Consider the following 18,187-nt stretch of genomic DNA (forward strand, 5'->3'; position numbering starts at 1 on the left):
CGGTTGGCGAGCCCACGTTGGTGCTATGAGTATTAGTTTGAGTTTGTTTTGACTCAGTTTGTTGACTAGAAAAGCAATGAGTGGGAGAGGGGGAAAAGCGTAAGCAAATATCTCTGACCAATTGATCCACAGAGCATTGCCCTTAGACTGAGGGCGTGGGCACCTGGATGCGAAGTTTTGCCATCTTGCGTTCTGTTTTGTTGCAAACAGATCCATGTCTTGTGTCCCCCAGCAGTAGAAGTAATCCTGTAGAATTTGGGGATGTATCTCCCACTCGTGAGTTTGCTGGTGATCTCGACTGAGATTGTCGGCTAACTGATTGTGAATGCCTGGTATATATTGCGCTATCAGACGAATGTTGTTGTGAACTGCCCAATGCCAAATCTTCTGTGCTAGGAGGCATAGTTGTGACGAGTGTGTCCCTCCCTGTTTGTTTAGATAGTAAATTGTTGTCATATTGTCTGTTTTGACAAGAATGTGCTTGTGGACTAGAAGGGGTTGAAAAGCTTTTAGTGCTAGGGGACCGCTAGAAGTTATAAGTGATTTATGTGTAGTTGTTTTTGTTGATTGTCCCACTGACCTTGTATATTGTGATTGTTGAGGTGTGCTCCCCACCCAATCATGGAAGCGTCTGTTGTAATAATGGCGTGAGGTACTGGGTGTTGAAATGGCCGCCCTTTGTTTAAATTTACAGGGTTCAACCATTCAACCATTGAAGCAAAGAGTGTGTTTGGTGGTCTATCAACACTAGCCTGCGTCCATTGTTTTGCTAGGCACTGTTGTAAGGGCCGCATGTGTAGTTGTGCATTTGGGACAATAGCTATGCATGAGGACATCATGTCTAGTAGTTTCATGACAAACCTGAATGGATATTGGTGGTTTGGTTGTATGCTTGACACCATAGTTTGAAACGATTGAACTCTTTGTGGGCTTGGAGTGGCAATTGCTCTTTGTGTGTTGAGTGTGGCTCCCAAGTGTTGTTGTATTTGGGATGGTTGCAAGTGAGATTTTTGGTAATTTATAGAAAACCCTAGTCTGTGTAGCCAACGGTGTTGAGTGTTGGCTTTTATTAGCCAATCGTCGAGATATGGGAATACATGCATGTGATGTCTCCTTATATGAGCTACTACTACGGTGAGACATTTTGTAAATACTCTGGGCGCTGTTGTTATCCCAAAGGGCAATACTTTGAATTGGTAATGTGTGCCCTGTATGACAAATCTGAGGTATTTCCTGTGAGATGGATGGATGGGTATGTGGAAATACCCTTCTTTTAAATCCAGTGTTGCCATGTATTCTCCCTGTTTTAGCAAGGGAACTACATCTTGTAGTGTGACCATGTGGAAATGTTCTGATTTGATGAAGAGGTTTAATGTTCTGAGATCTAGAATTGGTGTTAGTGTTTTGTCTTTTTTGGGAATAAGGAAATACAGGGAGTAAACCCTTGTTCCTTTTTGATGGTGAGGTACTAGTTCTATGCCTTGTTTTGTTAATAGTGCTTGTACCTCTATTTGTAGTAGGTCCAGATGTTGTGCCGACAGTTTGTGCGTTCTTGGGAGAACTCTGGGAGAAAATGTGTGAACTCTATGCAGTAACCATGTTGGATAATTGATAGAACCCATGTGTCCGTCGTTATGTCTGACCAATGTTTGTGGTATTTTGTTAATCTTCCCCCTACCTGTGATGTGTGTTGGGGAAGTGTGACATTGAAGTCACTGTTTGTTACCGGGGGTCTGCTTGGTAGGCTGAAATTTTCCCCTTACTCTTGGGAATTGTCCCATGAATGAACCACAAAACCCCCCTCTCTGGTATTGTGACTGGTAGGTGGGTTTTGTTTGAGAGGTGGATGCCTCTGAGGGTTGCTGTCTAAACCCTCCGTTAAACTGTGGCTCCCCCTATACTGGGAAGAGTAGAGCGCGCCCATGGCTTTGGCTGTGTCTGTGTCCTTTTTAATTTTTTCAATGGCGATGTCCACCTCAGGCCCAAATAGTTGCTGCTGGTTAAACTACATGTTTAGCACCGCTTGCTGTATTTCAGGTTTGAAACCTGAACTTCGTAGCCAGGCATGCCTCCTGATGGTGACTGCTGTGTTTACAGTTCTTGCTGCGATATCGGCAGAGTCCAGTGCCGAAACGGATTTGGTTGTTGGAGATGGCGTGTCCTTCCTCCATCACCTGTTGAGCCCGTTTCTGATATTCTTTTGGTAGATGCTGAATTATATCATTCATTTCATCCCAATGGGCTCGGTCGTATCGGGCGAGGAGGGCCTGTGAATTGGCGATACGCCATTGGTTGGCAGCTTGCGACGCCACTCTCTTCCCCGCTGCGTCAAATTTGCGGCTTTCTTTATCAGGAGGTGGTGCATCTCCTGATGACTGCGAGTTTGCCCGCTTTCTTGCGTCTCCCACTACTACAGAGTCCGGAGGGAGCTGCTGTGTAATGAACACAGGGTCCGACGGGGGCGGTTTATATTTTTTCTCCACCTGCGGTGTGATGGCCCTTCCCTTGGCCGGCTCTTGAAAGACTTGTTGTGCATGCTTAAGCATGCCTGGTAGCATAGGCAGGTTTTGATATGATGCATGCGTGGATGCCAGAGTATTGAAGAGAAAATCATCCTCCAATGGTTCAGAGTGCATAGTGACATTATGAAATGTCGCAGCCCTGGCTAGTACTTGTGTATAGGAGGTGCTATCCTCTGGAGGAGATGGCTTTGAGGGGTAGCACTCAGGACTGTTGTCTGAAACTGGTGGGTCGTAGAGGTCCCATGGATCTACATCGTCCTGTGTTTGCACAGTATGTGTGGGTGACTGTGCAGTTGGCGTGCCATATGCCGACCTTGTCCTTTGTGGCAAATGTGGTGCCGATATTTCTGGTGAGAAATGTGGAGTTGGTGACCTTTCTCTAGCCACCTTTGCTCTTGGCTGATCAGTTTCAGTCTCTGCCTGTGTGTGAAAAGCCAATTTCCTTTTAAATTTGAGAGGAGGGATAGTTTGAATTTTTCCAGTATCCTTCTGGATCTGTAATCTTGGTTGACTTTGATCAAACTCCTCCACATCCAGCTCCTGTTCAAACGCCTCCTTGGCATGGTTACCCCCTGACTTTTTGCCTTTGCTGATGCCAAGTTATGATTTGAAAGTGTGCTAAGGCCTGCTAACCAGGCCCCAGCACCAGTGTTCTTTCCCTAACCTGTACCTTTGTTTCCACAATTGGCACACCCTGGCATCCAGGTAAGTCCCTTGTAACTGGTACCCCTGGTACCAAGGGTCCTGATGCCAGGGAAGGTCTCTAAGGGCTGCAGCATGTCTTATGCCACCCTGGAGACCCCTCACTCACCACAGACACACTGCTTGCCAGCTTGTGTGTGCTGGTGGGGAGAAAACGAGTAAGTCGACATGGCACTCCCCTCAGGATGCCATGCCAACCTCACACTGCCTATGGCATAGATAAGTCACCCCTCTAGCAGGCCTTACAGCCCTAAGGCAGGGTGCACTGTACCATAGGTGAGGGCATAAGTGCATGAGCACTATGCCCCTACAGTGTCTAAGCAAAACCTTAGACATTGTAAGTGCAGGGTAGCCATAAGAGTATATGGTCTGGGAGTCTGTCAAACACGAACTCCACAGCACCATAATGGCTACACTGAAAACTGGGAAGTTTGGTATCAAACGTCTCAGCACAATAAATGCACACTGATGCCAGTGTACATTTTATTGTGAAAAACACCCCAGAGGGCATCTTAGAGATGCCCCCTGAGACTATACCCGACTACCAGTGTGGGCTGACCAGTTTTAGCAGCCTGCCACACAACAGACATGTTGCTGGCCACATGGGGAGAGTGCCACTCTGTGGCTAGTAACAAAGCCTGTACTGGGTGGAGGTGCTTCTCACCTCCCCCTGCAGGAACTGTAACACCTGGCGGTGAGCCTCAAAGGCTCACCCCCTTTGTTACAGCTCCCCAGGGCACTCCAGCTAGTGGAGTTGCCCGCCCCCTCTGGCCACGGCTCCACTTTTGGCGGCAAGGCCGGAGGAGATAATGAGAAAAACAAGGAGGAGTCACTGGCCAGTCAGGACAGCCCCTAAGGTGTCCTGAGCTGAGGTGACTCTGACTTTTAAAAATCCTCCATCTTGCAGATGGAGGATTCCCCAAATAGGATTAGGGATGTGCCCCCCTCCCCTCAGGGAGGAGGCACAAAGAGGGTGTAGCCACCCTCAGGGGTAGTAGCCATTGGCTACTAACCCCCCAGACCTAAACACACCCCTAAATCGAGTATTTAGGGGCTCCCAGAACCTAGGTAATGCGATTCCTGCAACCTAAGACGAAGAAGGACTGCTGAGCTGACAAACCTGCAGAGAAGACGGAGACATCAACTGCTTTGGCCCCAGCTCTTCCGGCCTGTCTCCCCACTTCAAAAGACCTGCTCCAGCGACGCGTTCCACAGGGTCCAGCAACCTCTGAAGCCTCAGAGGACTACCCTGCATCTAAAAGGACCAAGAACTCCCGAGGACAGGGGCTCTGCTCCAAGAAAGAAGCATCTTTGCAACAAAGAAACAACTTTGAAAGAACACACGTTTCCCGCCAGAAGCGTGAGACTTTGCTCTCTGCACCCGACGCCCCCAGCTCGACTTGTGGAGAACCAACGCTACAGGGAGGACTCCCTTGCGACTGCGAGCCTGTGAGTAGCCAGAGTTGACCCCGCTGAGCCCCCACTGCGACGCCTGCAGAGGGAATCCAGAGGCTCCCCCTGACCGCGACTGCCTGCTTCAAAGAACCCGACGCCTGGTAAGGACACTGCACCTGCAGCCCCCAGGACCTGAAGGATCCGACCTCCAGTGCAGGAGCGACCCCCAGGTGGCCCTCTCCCTTGCCCAGGTGGTGGCTACCCCGAGGAGCCCCCCCCTTGCCTGCCTGCATCGCTGAAGAGACCCCTAGGTCTCCCATTGAACTCTATTACCAACCCGACGCCTGTTTGCACACTGCACCCGGCCGCCCCCGTGCCGCTGAGGGTGTACTTTTTGTGTTGACTTGTGTCCCCCCCGGGGTCCTAGAAAACCCCCCTGGTCTGCCCTCCGAAGACGCGGGTACTTACCTGCTGGCAGACTGGAACCGGGGCACCCCCTTCTCCATTGAAGCCTATGCGTTTTGGGCCCCACTTTGACCTCTGCACCTGACCGGCCCTGAGCTGCTGGTGTGGTAACTTTGGGGTTGCTCTGAACCCCCAATGGTGGGCTTCCTTGGACCCAACTTTGAACTCTGTAGGTGGTTTAGTTACCTGCAAAACTAACAAACACTTACCTCCCCCAGGAACTGTTGAAAATTGCAGTGTCCAGTTTTACAATAGCTTATTGCCATTTGTGTGAAAACTGTATATGCTATTTTGATAAGTCAAAGTTCCTAAGTGAAATACCTTTCATTTAAAGCATTGTGTGTAAATCTTGAACTTGTGGTTCTTAAAATAAACTATGAAAAGCGGGACGCGCTGCTGGAGCTGCAGGGGCGGGACAAAGGCCCCTTTAAAAACTTTCGCGTGCCCGCTTTGCTCGCGGGACGCGCTGCTGGAGCTGCAGGGGCGGGACAAAGGCCCCTTTAAAAACTTTCGCACGCCCACTTTGCGGGACATGCCCGGGCGATGCCTGGGCAAGGGCTGGCCCGTCCTGCGCCCGTCAGCGCCCGGAGGAGGCTGGGCCACATTATTTTCTTCTCAGTATTGAGGTTGGCGACCAGCGGTTGAACCCACCGCAGACCTGAGGGCTACAAACTGCTGCAGGTGAGCTGCACTATTTCAGTCTTCTCAGTAAGGCCCCAGTGGGGTGGAAATAGGGTGGGAATAGAGGAAGGAGGCAAGTGCATATAGTAAAAGGCTGACCAAGGAGCCTAAAATACGTCTGCTGGTCAAAAGAAAACTAGAAGAGATAAGATGGGCAGACGGAAGGGGGGGCACCCTTGGAAAAGGCCGGTAATAATAAGACCTTAGATGGATTTCTTCAAAAAGCGGTTGGAGCCTTAGAAAAGGAAATTGAAATGGTTGAGCGCCGTCTAACTGCCCCTCCATTGATGGCAGCTAATCGCCTATCCTTATCCCCACTGCAAATTTTAATACAACCCCTTCACTCACACGATATACAGCCCGCTCCGGCTATCCCACCTTCAACTACCAAGGAGCCTATTGTGGTGATTCAGGACAATGCCATTCAGCTACCAGAACTGGCACAGCCGATCTTAGGCAGGTCCACACCCAATTCAGAGTGCAACACAAAAGGTAAAAGAAAACGAGTTGAGGTAAATCTAAGGAACAAACAGGCCTGTATTTTGAGCTCCCCCAATCGTGGCGCACCAACTTGGAATAAGGACCATATACCAGCTCAAGCATGTATTGATGATCGTTCAGCAATTGATTATATAATAGAACATATCAAAGAAAAGCTTTCTGAGAGGCTACACCCTATAGTAACTTGCCTACAAGCCATTGAGGAGAAACTGGGAGGCCTTATCAAGTCCCAGCAGATGTTTACTCCCCCCTTAGCGGACTCGCAACTTCCCTGCCAAACTCTTCCTCTGAGCCCACCGGGTAACAGTGCCAGTAGCCTTCTTTTACCACTGGGTATGGATCTCAGGCTTTGAATGAATTGCCCTGATCCTCTGTATCAACCAGAGAGGGTTTCAACTGGCAGGCTGGCCACTGCTTCAAAGGACAAGTGTTCCAAGGTATCCGCCTCCTTTTCAAGGGGGAATGGAGGAACAGTTTTTTTCAACAACATGAGAAAGAAATCCTACAATGCTATTCCTGATCAGAATTACCTACAAACAGACCTGGTGCATATGGATGGAGGAATTAAGCTGAGAACTTTACATCTTCCGCCGGAATCCTGCCCATACTTTCTTGTTATTACGAATGTTCCTAAACTTAAAACCAATACCTCTGAATCATTTATTGAACTGAAAAACAAGGTTATACATTGGTTACATATCAACGCCAGATTTGCATTTCATATGGTACCCTCAATATTAATGGTGAGGAGGGTGGGTTGGGTGGGTCCACTTAAGAGGCCTGGCACGGGGGATTGTATTGTCATCAATTTTGATTCACCCGCCCTTGTCCAGCAGCTCTCCTCAAATGTGTGTAAATCTAATCCTCTAGGGGGAGAAGTATCTCTGTGTAGACTCCAAGCTTTTTACCCTCAACTAGTTATACCAGCTATTAAGGGGGCGTCAATGCCACTTGGAGGCTCTACTAGTTCTCAGACACAGCTTGCCCCCCAGATAGGATGTAGCTCCCTTTCACCCTCTTTTTCTGAAGTTGATTGACTAAAAGTTAGCCCCGTGCATGGCCCACCTAGGTTTTTAGGAACTAGATATTTGGACAAGAATTATCTTGTATCTAGAACTATTGGAATACAAGGCATAGGAACAGGTAGTCCTGAGGTTGATCAGACTCTTATTGCAGATATCAGAGGCTCTACACTAATCCTTCCACCTGCCCAGATAGAATTTTGCAGGATGGAAAACAGCCAGCCTCCTTTTCTTCGCAGTCAGAGTAGGGAGATCATTACTTGGGGAGCTGGTGAGGAGGGTGAGGCTCATGTGAGCAACCCAGCTCCGGAATCAATAGGTCCCAATAACTGTGGGTCTATCCCATCTGCCCGGGTACTTGAATCGACCAGGCCAGGCTTCGATCTAATTGGGGTGAGCAATCCTTTGGGTGATAAAGCAGCGGAATGTGTAACCGAGACTAGTCTAGTTATGACAGCAAGGGGTACTAAGCCTCCCTATGGCACTCTCCATTGCTAGAGGGCAGTCCCCGGCTAAAACTCTCCAAGGTAGAGCAGATGCGTTAGATACAGTTCTTAGTTGGAACATTGCAGGGCTGGAGAATAAAATGGGCATCCCTGAATGGGGTAAATTTATAGATGAACATAAGATATGCCTTTTTCAAGAAACGTGGGCAGTGGAGCCCAAATATAGAATTGGGTTTAAAAGCTATTGGGTCCCAGCATGCAAGGCGACCTCCGGGAGACCTTCAGCCGGACTGCTCATATGGCTCAGCTGCTCCCTCAAGTGTCAGGTTGAAGTAGTAGATATGGGTTGTCCCGATCTGATGGGTTTAATAATACCAACCCTTAAGGAGAAACCGCTCCTAATAATTAACATCTATAACAGGAGCCTGGGTAGTAAATATGAGTCAGATGCTTTGACTGTTTTGGATAATTTTCTTTCCTGTAAAACCTCCACCTACTTCATTCTTATTGCAGGGGATTTTAATGTTACCTTTGAGCCCTACTCGTTGGCTCAGGAACTATACAAAGAAGAGGACGCATATTGGGGTATCCCACAACTGGTGTCGAGCAAAAGACCGAGAATGAACAGATTAACATACCAAGTCGTGGATATCACACTGGCACATGGTCTTCGGGCCTGTAACGGCCGCTCCCGCTCGGATGTTAATCTCCATTCTACCTTCAGGAGTGGAGCCCAGAAGAGTCATAAGATTATATTCTGCTTGACATTCGTTGTGGGGTCACATGACTGATATGAAGGTTTTAGAACATGAGGAAAGTGATCATTAGCCACTGATTCTATCGGTTAAGGGTCTGCTGCCTTTACTTGAAGCCCCTTGTCCTAAGACTTACGATCAACAGCTTGTACTGACAAATAACAGACGCAATGTCAAATGGTAATCTGTGTACACTGATTTAGGTTCTATTACATCTTTATATAGCTTATTGGCTGACCAAATGGAGCGTATGTCCCTGCTTTTAGAAGATGGTGAAGGGCTTATAGTAGCCCATACAGAATTAGTTAACTCTTTAAAACACTTTTTGACCAAAGAGATTGTTAGTAAAGCAAAAAAGAAGTGCAATGCAAGGTGGTTTAGCGCTGCATGCAGGTAGGCACAGCATAAACTATTGAGAGCTCTGAGAGGGGGCCAGACAGAGCATATAAGGCAATCAAGGAAAGACTATAAGCAGGATCTTAGCAGGGTCTGCAGGAGATGGGATGAGCCTAGATGGGCTACCCTTCTGGAGTCTGCAAAAGTTAATGATACTTCGAGGTTCTGGAAACTGGTTGCCGAAGCTAGTGGGGAAAACAGTTGTCTGCCTGGTGCTTCAATCCTTCCCGTAGAGTGGGCTGATCATTTTGGCCGATTATATTCAGGGCCTACAGAAGCTACTACTAGGGAATTGAATGATATTATGATCTTTGAGGCCCCCTCAATCAAATTTACCCTGGCTTACCCTGGCAGAAACCAAGGCTGCGATTGTTTCACTGAATTGGGGAAAGGCCCCTGGCCTTGATAAAATCCCAGGCGTCCTATTTAAGACAAGACCGGACATATGGGCCCCATACCTGAACTTGGTTTCTAATGCAGTTGCTGCAGGAGCGCTTGTCCCGAGCTCCTGGAAGGGAGCGGAGATAGTTCCTATTTTGAAAAAAGGTAGTCCCTCTGACCCCGCTAATTATCGTCCAATATCCTTACTTGATAACTTTAAAAAAAAAATTGCAAAGCAAGTCCTGTTCCATCTTGAAGAATGCATTTTAGAAACCAAAGCCATCTCTAATTTGCAAGCAGGGTTTAGACCAGCAGTTAGTTTCCATAGACCAAGTCCTAAGATTCTTAGCAATTAAATGGAAGACCGTGGAAGTAGGAGGGGGTAATTTGTATGTGGTTTTTATTGACCTCAGAGCTGCATTTGATCTGGTCCCCAGGAGCCTGCTATGGCTGACATTAGCCAATATGGGCATCCCCAAAGGTCTTCTGAAACTTATGGTTTGACTGCACGAGAACACCTATGCACAAATCAGGAGTGGTAAGGAGGGCGATCTAACAGATCCAGTTGCCATTGAAAGAGGAGTCAGACAAGGTTGTGTTCTAGCCCCTACCCTTTTCCTCCTATATATAAACAATTGCATTAATTATCTAGCAAATCGTACCAACGACTCGCCTAAGTTGGCAGGGAATAAAGTGCCATGCTTGCTTTACGCGGATGACACCATCTTGTTGGCCAAAACATCTATGGAAATTCAAAATCTGGTCAATCAATTATGTGTATTTTGTAGAGACTATGGGCTGGATGTCAATGTTCCGAATAAGAAAATAAAACCAAATATAGTGATGGACTCAGTCCTTTTGGAGAGGGTAACGGAGTATGATTATCTGGGCATTAGATTATCGGATAGGGGCACTTGGGATGCAGCCATAAGAAAAGGGGCACTTATTATTAGCCAAAGAGGTGGAGTGCTAGAACGAAAGGCTAAAGCCGTAGCAAGCCCCCCTCTGATTCCCATTTACGAAATCTATAAAGTCCAAATCCGTGCTGCTGCCCTGTACGGTGGGGAACTCTGGGGTTCTTACAGACAATTGGATACCCTTCAAATTAAAGAAAACAATTTTTTCAAACACATATCTAGGCTAGGGAAGGGTACGCCGATGATCCCCCTCAGATTAGATCTGGGTATAAATAGTATTAAAGATACAGCGAGTTTGAGACCACTCTTATATTGGGTTCGATTATGGAAAACGGAAGAACTTGAGCCCTTCAGGGCAGCAATCAAAGATCTCATAACACCTTACCAGGGATGGGAAAAAGTTCATTGGTTGAGGGAGATGAAATCAGCTTGGGTTAAGCTGGGCTTCCCCCACTATTGGGAGAATCCTGAGATGATTCCTGCTAATGCCGGATTGCTGACCAAAGAGAGATATTGGGGAAAAGTTTACGATGAGTTTCTTCATTGTAACGGGCCAGGTCGGCTGACAGCAGAGTTCCTGCTGGTTAAACACGAACCCCGGCCTCAGAACTTCCTGGATCTCCCTATACCAGCACATGCCCGAGCCTTATTCCTTCAGCTCAGATATGGAACATTAGCAGTTAATAGTTTTACAGCCCGTTGGTTGACCAACAGCCCCATGTCCGATAAATGTATTAATTGCCACTCATGTAAGGAAACACATGAGCACGTTCTATTTTTCTGTCCCTTGTATAAGTGTCCTAGAGGAAAGTGGATTATCCCCCTGTGCAAGGTTTTGTTATTGCATGATCGAGCCAGTGCTTACAGACTATGCAAATACGATTCTTCCACGTTGATAGTAAGCTCAGTCTCTAAATATTTGTCAGCAGCTTGGACCATTCGTAGCAGGATTATTTTAGACCCTAGTCTATTGGTTGGAGAGGTCTAGCAGCTAATGGACGAGGATTTTAAATGGCTATGAAATTCAAATACGATTACTTGTGCTGTTTTACCCATGGATTAACTTCAAAGATATTAGGTTTTATTCTTGTTTGTGTTTTTTATCGGATTTTTTACCCAATTGATTTAGCACTTTACAAATAACAAGATTTATCTCCTGTGAATAATTTATTTGAGAAATTAGGTTAACTCTATGGTACTCTTTCAATGTTTGGTCTATAATTGTCCCAGTATGAAGTATTTTATGAAGTATTATGAACTATTTTTTATGAATAATCTATATAAGAACAGTCTTTTTTTAAATATGTATTTATGTATGTCTAGATTAAAATATATGGCATTCTGAAGTTTTTATAGGCAACATCAGAAAAGATTTACAATACAATTCGGTTTTCTTTTAAATTGTCTTGGTAAATGGTATCCATTAAGCAAGGAGGCACCAACTTAGGAGTATCATTTAACATTTGTTCTGTTAGATAAGGAGTGTATTAATTGTATTTGTTTTCTTTCTTTTTTTTTTGTGATGGTCATGATCTCCGTTTCATTTTTTATGTATGGTCGTTTTTATGCATTTTAATGGTCTAATTTTAGACCGAATAAATAAAAAAAAAAGAAAAGATATTTTTCTATATAAAAACCTATTGGCCTGGAATTGTCTTTGAGTGTGTGTTCCCCATTTATTGCCTGTGTGTGTACAACAAATGCTTAACACTACCCTCTGATAAGCATACTGCTCGACCACACTACCACAAAAATAGAGCATTAGAATTATCTCTTTTTGCCACTATCTTACCTCTGCCTCTGTGCATGCTAATTCTTACTTTGAAATAGTACATACAGAGCCAACTTCCTACACTGTGCCTCTCTTTAAGTTGTTTGGAGAGCCCATATTCTTCTGTGTAAGAAGTCTTTTTCAGCTCCGAAGCCGGTTTCCTCAGCACCGAAATACCCATGCTCACGGCTGGCCTCGGCTCTGAAAGGCTCTTTCGAGGCTTGGTGGTTTCGACCAGTCGATGTCGACTTTTTTCGACGCTGGTTTCTCGACTCGAGTCTGAAGATTTCGGCACGATTTTGGCCTTGTTCGGTGCCGAAGATGTTACTTGGTCACCGCTTTTCTTGTGGGTCGAGCCATGGCCTTCAGGCAGTGGCGTCCCCAAGGCCTTCTGCTTTTTTGGCTGACTTTGGGGTTGGGTCAGGGCAGGCGTACTCACTTTTTGGCCTGCTGTCAATCTCCGTCGGAGTCGTCCGATTCCAATCCCTGGATAGCGATAGCCATCTCTTCCTCTTCGACGTTGAGGTGTTGCGTCGATTTCAATGCCATCTGTAAGCACCTCGCCCGCTGATCTCTCAAGGTCTTTTTCAACCGAAAGGCCTTGCAGGTATCCTCCCTGTGCTCCAGTGACAGACACAGATTACAGACCCGTTGCTGGTCTGTATAAGGATACTTGGTGTGGCACGTCAGACAGAAACGGAAGGGGGTCCGGTCCATGAGGCTTTGACGGCGGGTGTGGTCGGGCCGACCAGGCCTCAGCTGGGCGCGGAAGCCCCGAAGGGCCGCCGAAGCGGTTATCTCATCAGTGCCGATGTATCTATAGGAAACCGGTCCCGAACGCAACAATACTGACGGATTTTCGATGCTTTTAATACTTTCCCAATTTGAATCACAGAGCGAAGAGGAACACGTCCAAACCCGATGGCGGAAAGAAAACAATCTAAGATGGAGTCGATGCCCATGCGCAATGGAGCCGAAAGGGAGAAGTCACTCGTTCCCGTGACTCGAAAAGACTTCTTCAAAGAAAAACAACTTGTAACTCTCCGAGCCCAGCACTAGATGGCAGGAACAGTGCACAGCATGTGTATCTGCAGCTACATATGCCATCGAACATATATATACATAATCCAATAAGCATTATTTTTAAAAATAATATGTACAAATATTTTCTATAATACAAGAACTATACAACCTAAACTTCTGTTGTTATGACCAGACAGGCAAAGGGGAGGCGGGTGGGACTGTGAGGAATCTACAGGTAGCTACTGTAGCCACGAGAAAAAGCGTTACCGAAGGAAAGTAACTTGTTCTTCTGATGGATACAACTAGCTGTGGATTCCTCACCTTATGAATAGAATTCCAAAGCAGTCCCACAATTGGAGGTGGGCGCCTGACTGTCAAACCAATAAGTCCTGCAGAACAGAAGGGGCTATCCTTCTTCACTTCAGAGTCTAAACAATAATGTTTTGCAAAAGTATGGAGGTTCTCAAAACCACCTTACCGGCATGGAAGGTGGGGTAAGGGGGTTTTACACTAAGAGCTTCACTCACACAGCTAGCCAACATGATGGCTATTAAGAACATTTTTTTAAAGTAAGGAGCCTCAATGGGCATCTATGCATTGGTTCAAATGGTGAACCCATCAAAAAAGTTAATACCAAATTTAAATCCCACTGAGGCATAACGAATAGAGTGGGAGGAAATGTTTTTGTTAAACCCTTAAGGAATCTAAGAACTATAGGGGACTTAAGAGGGTTAATCAGGAAGACAAATGAAAGCCAACAGTGCGGCAAGATAGCCCTTGACTGATAGAGAAAACCCCAAGGCATCAGACAAATGGGCCTTTAAAGGGTCGATGTGATTCCCCTCACACCAACTAACAAATTTTGCCAATCTGCCAGCATAGACAGTCTTGGTGGAGTGTCGCCTGGCTGATAAAATAACATCCATCACTTCAGGGAGGAGAGAAAAAGAACTCAGATTGCCCCGTTCAGTCTCCAGACATGAAGGTGCTGGCTCGGGAGGTGGGGGTGTAGAACCTGCCTCTGCGACTGCGAGAGGAGGTCTGCCCTGTGAGGGAAAAAAAGTGGAGGGCACAGTGAGAAGGTGAAGGAGGTCTGTGTACCACACTCTTCTTAGCCAGGCCGGTGCTATTAATATGACTTGGGCCTGGCCTTGGCCATTCTTCCACAGAATTAGGGGAATCAACAGTATGGGAGGAAACACGTAAAGAAGCCGGTTGCCCCAGCTTAACTGAAACGCTTCCCCCAATGGCCCCCTGCATCGGAAACTGGAGGTTGCAGAACGAAGGGCAGTGCAGGTTCTCTTGACTAGCAAACACCTCTATCCGAGGCGTTCCCCACAACTGGAAGATGTGAAGAACTACCTCCAGATGAAGACGCCACTTGTGATTGCCTGAAAAACGCCGACTGAGATTGTCTGCACGTACGTTCAGATCTCCGGCCAAATGGATTGATGCTATGCATATATGATGGTCCTGAGCCCAGGCCAAGAGCTGCAGAGCCTCTCTGCAGAGAAGGTATGACCCTACTCCTCCCTGTTTGTTGATATACCACATCATGGTAGTGTTGTCTCTCAAGACTTGTATCGACTGACTGCAAATGGAAGGAAGAAGGCCTTGAGAGCCAGACGTATTGCCTGCAACTCCAACAGATTGATGTGAAACATCTGTTCTACTGGAGACCAAAGACCCTTGATCTCTGGGTCCCCCAGATGAGCTCCCCACCCTAGAGTGGAAGCATCCATTATGACTGTGGTCACTGGAGAAAACAGCCTTCCTTGCGACAGGTTGCCCTGTACACTTCACCATCGCAGATCCACTGCAGTGTCTCTGGAGATCGTTATCGATTCCTCGAGATCCTCGAGATCCTCTTTGTGTTGAAACCACTGCTTGCAGAGGCACCCATGGAGAGCCCTCATGTGCCAACGTGCGGGAGTGACTAACAGAATGCAGGAAGCGAAGAGCCCGAGCAGGTGCAGGACCTTTAGGACTGGAACAGCCACTCCCTTTTGAAACACTGGAATCATCACCTGTATGTCCTGAATCCTTTGGGGAGGAGGATAGGCCTGATTCAATGTTGTGTCCAGTACTGCCTCTATGAACAGGAGGTGCTGAGAGGGCACCAGGTGAAATTTGGGCACGTTCAAGGAAAAGCCCAACTGGGCTGTTACCTGCAAATGGTGGAGCACTAACTCTGGGGATTTGGCTTTAATCAGTTAATCATCTAGGTAAGGGAATACTGATATTCCTTTTGAGATGGGCTGCCACCACTGCCATCGCCTTTGTGAAGACTCAAGGTGTGGAAGTAAGAGCAAAAGGAAGAACCGCAAACTGGTAGTTTTGCGACCCTACCATGAACAGGAGATACTACCTGATACTTCAGAATGGGGATGTGGAAATACACCACCCAGTCTTCCTTGTCTAACGCAAGAAGCATATGTGCTAGGGTCAGCATTTTGTACTTTTCCTGTTTGATGTACCAATTCAAAATCCTCAGGTCCAGGATAGGCCTCAAATGACTATCCTTCTCGGGAATGAGGAAATACCTTGAATAACATCCCTGACCCCTTTCCTGCTTCGGAAACAACTCTACTGCACCCTTTAACAGAAGACTCTGCACCTCCTGTTGAAGCAACAGGAGATGCTCTTCTGAGCAAAAGGAATGAAGGGGAGGCAAGGGAGGAGGAAACTCCCAAAAGGGAAGGGCATAACCTTTTCTCACAATACTTAACACCCATGAGTCCGATGTTATTGACTCCCATTCCTTGAAAAAATGCAACAACCTTCGCCCTACGAGCAACACATGCTGGAGGAAGGGGAGAGAACTAGGGTTGCTGACTGGTTCCTTGCAGAGGACAAAGAGGAGGAGAAGGAAGGCTGCTGGGTGGCACCTCTTGATCTAATCTTACCAAGACCTCTATAGGACCTGTAGAGGGGATTGGAAGGCTTCTGGACTTGAAGCTGATGTCTTCCACTAAAGGATGAGCCTCGACCAAACCCTCTGAATCTCCGGAATGGCCTATAAGATGATGAAGATGACTGAAGGCCCAAAGATTTTGTAGTGGCTCTGCTATCTTTAAATCCCTCCATGGCCGAGTCCACCTTTGCCCCAATTAGCCTGGCACCATCAAAAGGGAGGTCCATTAATGTTGCCTGTACATCAGATGAAAAGTCAGAACCTCTAAGCCACACATGCCTCCTGGTGGCAATTGATGTTCTCATGGCTCTTGTGACAGAGCCTGCAGTGTCCAGGCCTGACTGGATTACTTGCTTGGATGCCGCTTGACTATCCTCCAAAAGTTCTTAAGAATGTCCATGACCATCCTGGGGCAACTTAGGGACCACCTCCTTGGTGGTATCTATCAAGGGGTAGATCTACCCAGCACACAGGTTGCATTCAAAGACTTCAAGGCCATACTTCCTGAAGAGATGGTCTTTTTAGAAGTTTGCTCCATCTGCTTTGACTCCCTATCTGATGGAGTTGTAGGGAACAAGCCTGGAGCTGCCTTAAAAGAACAAGAAGCCTGAACCAACAAGTTTTCCAGCGTCAGATGCTGTGTTAAAAATTGTGGGTCCCCTGGAGCAACCTTATATCTCCTGGCTGTAGGCCTGGAAACTGCTGGAGTAATCACTGGCTTTTAGCAAATATCCAATATAGGCTCCGTCAAGGTGTCATTAAATGGAAGCAGAGGCTCAGTAAATGAGGTTGTGGGGTGCAATGCTTCCATTAGAATATTAGTATTCAGTTGTGAAGCAGGCATCAGTAGATCTAAAAGCTCTGACGCTTTCCAGATAACCGCATGGTAGGTTGAAATTTCTGACAAAACTGCACCTCTGGGCGACAAACGTTTCCACTCAAGGGAAGTGTCCAGTCCACTATCCACATCAAGCCCCTGGTACTCATCAGAAGGAACACAAATCTCCCCTTCTTCTAGGTCTTGTTGCTCTAGATACTGCTGCTCTTCCAGCAGCCGTAAGGCTTCCCTCCCTGTTCTAAGTCTTGACTCCAAAGTCATCGACAATGAGTTCACCAATGCTGTTGACGCCTGCAAAGGTACAGGTGAAGTTGGAAGAGGAGCTGGATTAAGACTACGCACCGGACTAGACTGAGCAGATGCCGCTCGAGGTTTTCCGACATCGGTAACGGCACCACTGGCTCCGGCATCTGTGGTGGTGGGTGGTGTCATCATCGGTGCCAAACCAGATGCTGGAAGACAAAGCAGAAAGGGAGCCTGCCTGTACAAGGCCAGCAACTCCAACATGAAGGCTAACGGACCCGTGGGTCCAGCAGGCGCACCAGAGGAGACACTTGCCTTATTAAATATGCTGAACATAATATTAAGGAACAAGGATGAATCAGTTCCTGGAGCCGGAAAGGCAGGATAGCCCTGTTCCACTTGTGGAGATTGGGTCTACTCTGACTCCCCAAACTCAAACTCCTGATGTGTGGATGTCTGAGAAAAATGAGCCACCAGGCTCGTAGGCGACACCGAAATCTCCACCAGAGATGGCACCGGAGACGCCTCAGGTGACTTAGGCTGGAGAGATACCGTGGGACTCACTTCCCAAGATGTATGGCGTTGTGATCTTGAAGTTGGTGAAGGCGATCTGGGGCGTTCTCAGGGTGAACGGCGGCGTGATCCATGACGATGACGCTCCCTGTGGGACTTTGAAGGTCCATGTGACAAAGAGTCCTGAGTTCTTGACTTACGACTTCCTCTCTTCTCCTTCTTAGCTTTAGAAAGAAAGAGGTTCACATCCCTCTCCTTGAGTTCCTTTGGGTTCATGCTCCGACAGGAAGAGCAACCCACGACGCCATGATCCGAACTCAGACACCACAAACTATTTTCGTGAGAATCCATCACCGACATGTGACCTCTGCACTCGCTGCAAGGTTTAAAACCGGATTTCCTCAGCGGAGACACGGTAACTCGTACAAGAAATTCCTTTGACTGTTGAAGAAAGCCACGGAGAGCTGGAAACCTTTAGTGTCAAAGATGTTGAAAAAAGGGAACTGACGTCAGCACGCTGGCGAGGAGTTCTTAGGTCTCTGATGATGTCAGATGGAGTTGCATGTGTAGCCGTGCTATTATGACGTCCTCGTCGACATGGAGAGCTGGAAAGAAAAGTTTCCATCAAATGCTGGCGCACTGGGAGAATTCATAAGGTGAGGAATCTGCAAGTAGTTGTCAAAAACCCCATTTCTAACTCTC

This window comes from Pleurodeles waltl, chromosome 3_1, assembly GCF_031143425.1.
Source record: "Pleurodeles waltl isolate 20211129_DDA chromosome 3_1, aPleWal1.hap1.20221129, whole genome shotgun sequence".
NCBI classification, from domain to species: domain Eukaryota; kingdom Metazoa; phylum Chordata; class Amphibia; order Caudata; family Salamandridae; genus Pleurodeles; species Pleurodeles waltl.